The sequence below is a fragment of the Egretta garzetta genome, unplaced genomic scaffold, assembly GCF_000687185.1.
Source record: "Egretta garzetta isolate BGI_Z169 unplaced genomic scaffold, ASM68718v1 scaffold618, whole genome shotgun sequence".
NCBI classification, from domain to species: Eukaryota; Metazoa; Chordata; class Aves; order Pelecaniformes; family Ardeidae; genus Egretta; species Egretta garzetta.
The window spans coordinates 137,674-143,187 of NW_009260623.1; positions in this window are offsets into that span (position 1 = coordinate 137,674).

The following is a 5,514-nucleotide window of genomic DNA, read 5'->3' on the forward strand; positions in this document are numbered from 1 at the left end:
TCACAAATGAAAGTGAAAATTTCAAAGAAAATGCAGATATAAAATAAACAAAGTCCATCTGTATGATACAATGTTTTCTTACTGGCATGTTAGGACCAGTTCATGATTGCCCTTCATCCCCCCCCAACTCTCCACCCTTGTTGCACAAAGAGATCCCAAAAGCATTGAATGGATTACCTAATGGTTTCTTTAAATTGGGTAAAACTTGTAATACAGGATTAGTAACTCTTGGCTAATTAACAATGTCCTTCCTTATGGCTTACCAGATCCAACAAGCCAGACCTGGTGTTTGTAGCATCTGGACAAAATGTGCCTGGGTTTTCTTGAATATTTCTGTGTTACTTAAAGCTATATTCATTTATCAGATTTATAGGGCATAACCGCATTGCTGTGATATAAATAATTACGGAAACATCTAAGTAGCCTCTTATTTCTAAATCAAAGGAAAATATCTATGCTTTGTGCTAGGTTTTGATTGTGCTAAACTACCAGCAAAGAAGAAGGAAAAATGAATAATTGAAGTGCTTTACAGAACACTCCTGTCTTTATTTCACGTTCTTGAGCAATGCATTGGCTTTACTCATGTCCTAGCGTCCTCTCATGCAGAGGAGAGAGATGCGCTCCCTGCATTCCTGTTACGCTCAGCTATGCTCCAAATGGTACTGGCTAAGACCTAGCAGAATTCCCATTCCACTCCACTGCTCTGATGCTTTTACCCTTCTCTTACAACTGTGGTATTGCACTCTGTAATGGCCAGACCAGTACAGCTCACAACACCGACCTTGTAGTTCACTCCATTTACTAACATCATCACACATCGGTGGCTCTAACACATCCATTCAAGTTGCTGTCTTTTAATAAGTGAAGTAAACCAATTAGCCTTAAACATATAAATATTAGTTACATTACATTCTGTTTGCCAAATGAAAGCAAGTATCCTATGGCAAAAATTGCTTATTTCTGGAGAATTTTTCATGGCTTTAGAATGCTATGTATAATTGCAGATTTCTTCTTTGTTGAACAGCTTATGACACTGTGTCACCGGCCATATATTGCCCAATATCCAGTGGTTATTTGTTATTTCTGAATTTGTGTTCTGGTAGATGAGCTATGCATTTCTAAATGTATTTAGGGCAGGTCTAAATAATAAATAATCATACTAATATTTACCACTTGCATGCACTGTTAACATTATACTCTCACAACATGCTGAGAGATGAAGTTAGGGAGATAATGAATGGGGGTAGTATTATCATTCCCATTTTATTGCTTGAGAAATTGGAAAAAGAGATGACACAGCTTGCTCAAGGCTGCAAAGAAAGTCACTGATAGCAACTAGATTAGAATTCATCACTTCACAGCTTCCACTTACCCCAGCTATTAGATAATACAGCTTCCGCAAAGAGCCGTTCTCTAGTTACAGCAATCCTTTCTGTATCTGATTGCACTGAAGAGATAATTTGATTGATTCATTTCAAGCGTGTACTGCCGGTCAAGGCCCTGCACAGACTTTGATGGTGTTCTTCAATTTACATGTGCCAATCGCCCTACTACAATTAGTTCTGTACAGGACACTGTGCCTGCGTGTCTTTGGTGCTTTTGTAGTATTTGGGAAATTAAAAAAGTTTTTTAAAAAGAGATGGCATACGTGCTTCTTTCTTTTAGTCTCAGATCAGTGTCCTGAAGGAAAGGAAATCTTCAGGAGTTTGATCCTGTATTCCTTGAAAAATTATTTTATTAATTCATTGTATTAAAACTAATTGAACTCTGCTAGCTGGTATTTATTCTACTTCAGTATTAAATATACACAGAAGTGCTGTTTCAACATCAAAGAATAGACTGAGCCAAAGAAACTGCAATTTAAAAAATGTAAAGTATAATACAAAATAACACACTTGAAGTGAATATATTCTACTTCCCATAAACGGAATAGGATAGCAAAAAAATATCAGTAGGAGATAATGTCATTTCTAAGCCTAAGTGAATGATGTAACAATACTTTTGCAAACTAACAAGACACAGGAACTCACAGCCTATAAAAGGAGGCTGAAACCATCAGCATTCACAAATCACTTCTTGTAGTTTCACCTGCCATTTAAGGAAGTCCTGCACTAAATAATCCTCCAACGTGATTTATAACAGCCTTGAATGCACTCCAGAATGGGTGTGAGTCATAGCTCATTTCACTTGTAGAAATGTTAAAACTTATTAAGGTATATTACAGTACGCAGGTTTGGTACGTGAATTGTTGATCCTGTGGAAGAAGTTTGCAATGAGGTAATGCAGTAATGGTTTGTGCTATTAATCACACATTCTTTCTGGTGATGTGGCCACACATTGGCAGGTTTCTTCCTTATTTATGAAGGCGGCATTTCTGTAGAATGCAAAATTTTGCCTGCCTTGTTAATACAGATGCAAAATTAATGAAGTCATTTCAGAAGGAGAAGAAAAGAAAATCTAGCATTTTTAACACTGCTAAAAACAGTGTTTGCATGCTATTATTGAAGCAGGGAGAATAGGTAGAAGAGCTGGTAAAACATTTCACAATGTCCACACCCTGACCTATAAAGGTTTCTAAAGTTTTGCTGGGAGATGCCTGTTCCTATGTATGAATCATTTTTAAAAGGGAAGGATCTATAAACAGGGAAGCAAGGAAAGAATAATGCTTGAGAGACCTGCACCCCCCTGTCCTCCCCACATCCTGAATTATACAGCAAAAGCATCTTAACAATTGACTCTGCTTGTACATTTGGCTTTGTAAAATCACAAGTAATTTTTTACTGTGAATTGCTTCCTCATAATGCCTTCCTCGGTAAAATTTCTCACTTCTTTTCAAGTTGCATTTTTATGATATTTTTTATTGTATTACTATACTGAAATGACACATCTAAGGTTGGCATAAAATAATTGTTTGCAAAAATATCACATTAAACATAAGCACCAATATATTACAGGTCGGACTGCCCTTATGATGGCAGCTCATAGTACTAGACATGACCTAATGGTGAAACAGGTGCGTGGCTGCTTCTTCTGGACACATTAATTTGCCTTTTGAAAGTCTGAATATGCATCAGAAGCTTAAAGGCATAAAACCGTAGCATCAGCTGTGGTAAAGACACTTTCAATAACTATCTAGACTTCAGGGGTAAATTTTATTGCTTTCCAATGTCCTAAGGACAAATCAAAAGGAGTTAATTTGATAGGCTGTTAGAAGGCTCTATAGAAAGCAACAAAAATGAGGAATATAATTTGAGAAAAATGTATTTCAATTTAGAGGAATAATTATTTGGAGCAGGCAGGGAAAAGAAGGAGAAAGAAAAAAGCTGAAGTAGCTGACACTGTACAGAAATTCTTTAGAATAGAAGTTAATAGTCTGCTACTGTTAGAGAAACAGTACCAGCTTTGGCTCAGATCTACACCCCTGCATCAGGCCTGCGAGCAATTAAAGCATACAACGCATAAAGCAAATACACTGGAAGCAACTCTTGCCAGAGCAGTTTCAAAGCAGGAAATATGTGATGTTGCTGCAAGTAGACAGAAATTGCAATTTTAAAATTACCAGTGCAGGAAAAAAAAACACTTTCTGCTTCCTTATTAGTGAGACAAATTATCCATTTCTGGAAGCCATTTCAGTGCCCAGGCTCTGTTTCTTAGTTAATCTCACCACAGAACAGTCTCAAGCAAGTTACCAAGACATTTTGTGAATGGACGTGTTCCACTGGAAATAACATTGCTACTAGGCAGAAAAAAAAATAAAAACAAACCCAAAGAAACCCTTTTTTTTAATGTCTCGAGTTTATTGCTGTCTAAAAATTAAGATACTCAAGCACCAGTCATAAAGAAAGGGGCATAATTTGAAGGGGTAATGAACATTCCTGTCCTCAAAAATTCAGCCTTCAAGATTTAGAAAGGTAGATAATACTTGTTGCTACTGCTTACAAACTCTGCCATACACAACGCTAAACTCTTGTAATTACAGCTTGTGGCTGCAAAGATAAATATTACTTTAAACATTTGGCCACAAGAGTTATGCAAAAAATTTTTCTTCTGGATAGAAGACCAGAAAAGTAGGTAATATGTGAAATTTTGTTATGTAATATGTGAATTTCATTAACTGTATTCAGGTTCCAGCATGGATTCTCCCGTTGTAGCAAATAATTCGTAGATGTGTACATGTAACTCTTTTAAGAAGGCATGTGGTGGCCTCTAGTGACGAACAGGTATACACGCATTCCACGTCTGCTCCGCATGGCGCGCAGGTGGGACTGCTCTGACTAAGCATTACCGCAGGCACCACCACTCCTTTGGATCTCTGTGCCTTCTGTGAGACTTAAGAGAACAATTTTTAACTGGAGATTTCTGTTGCGGTATTTGTGTAATGGACATTCCTAAAAGCACACGCCTTCCTCAAGGGGAGAACGGAGATGTATTTTTGGCCTGTTTTCATGCTTTTTGTTTTGGTTTTGGTTTTTTGATACCCAATTGCCTGACACAGATCCTGAAGTTTGAATAGTATTTCAGGTTCCTTCTCTTTACAAAGCAAGCAACCCGTCGTTTGCTGCTGGCTATACAAACACTGGGAGAGGTGATGCCACGTGGTCACTGGAGTGTACTGGAAGGATGATTGACCAGAGTGCTCCCCAAACAGAAAGCTGCAGTCACGCAACCGCCCAGGCAACCCCTGACAGTTATGAGTGCAATTATACCCTTGAAAAAAAGCCTAACTTTTTCTCCTGGTTTGGGAGTTCCAGGCATGATACAAGTCAGGTCCCTGAAACCTCAAAGGTTTTTTTTTTTAAAAGCTAGCGAAAAAAATCTACACAAATGTGACTATATGCAATGCAAAGTATTTGTACCTATCTTTTATGGCGTATCATAGGGGTGTGCATATATTTGCACAGGGCCATGAAAATCGTATTTGCTTACTGAATCATATAAATACGTAATATTTTCTCATGTATACTGAACTATTCCAGCACTATGGAACTGAGAAAACCAGTAAACTGAAATGTTCTCCAGCTTACGGGTTTTCTCATTCCACTGACACCTCAGTTGCACATAGTTTTTACACAGGAAAAAGATCTGCCTAGTAGTCTTTTGATTCTATTAGAGCTGATACTAATGGTACTTTTAGGGGAGAAAAAAGAGAAGGTTCATTTGTAGGACCTGGAGCTGTTATTGTTGGCACTGAAATCTGATTCTGTTCGAGGAGAGCAGCTAAGACAGGAAAGGCAGCTCCTGACTTTCATTTTCAAGCTGTGGTTGGGGAAGGATGTAACCAACACGCTGCCTTATGCACCACTCCAAGATCTGGAGCGCTTCTTTAAGTGTCATACTATTTAAAGTAATGTTTTAAATTTACCTCTCTGGTCAAAAGCTCAAAGCAGAAAGAAATAAGGTGCAATGATTTGATGATTAAGATATTTTCATTGGACAAAAGATAAAAAGGAAAAGGAAATGAGGAAAAAATATAAATGTGAGGAAGGCAGTGTAAGATCTTGTGGTGCAAATGTT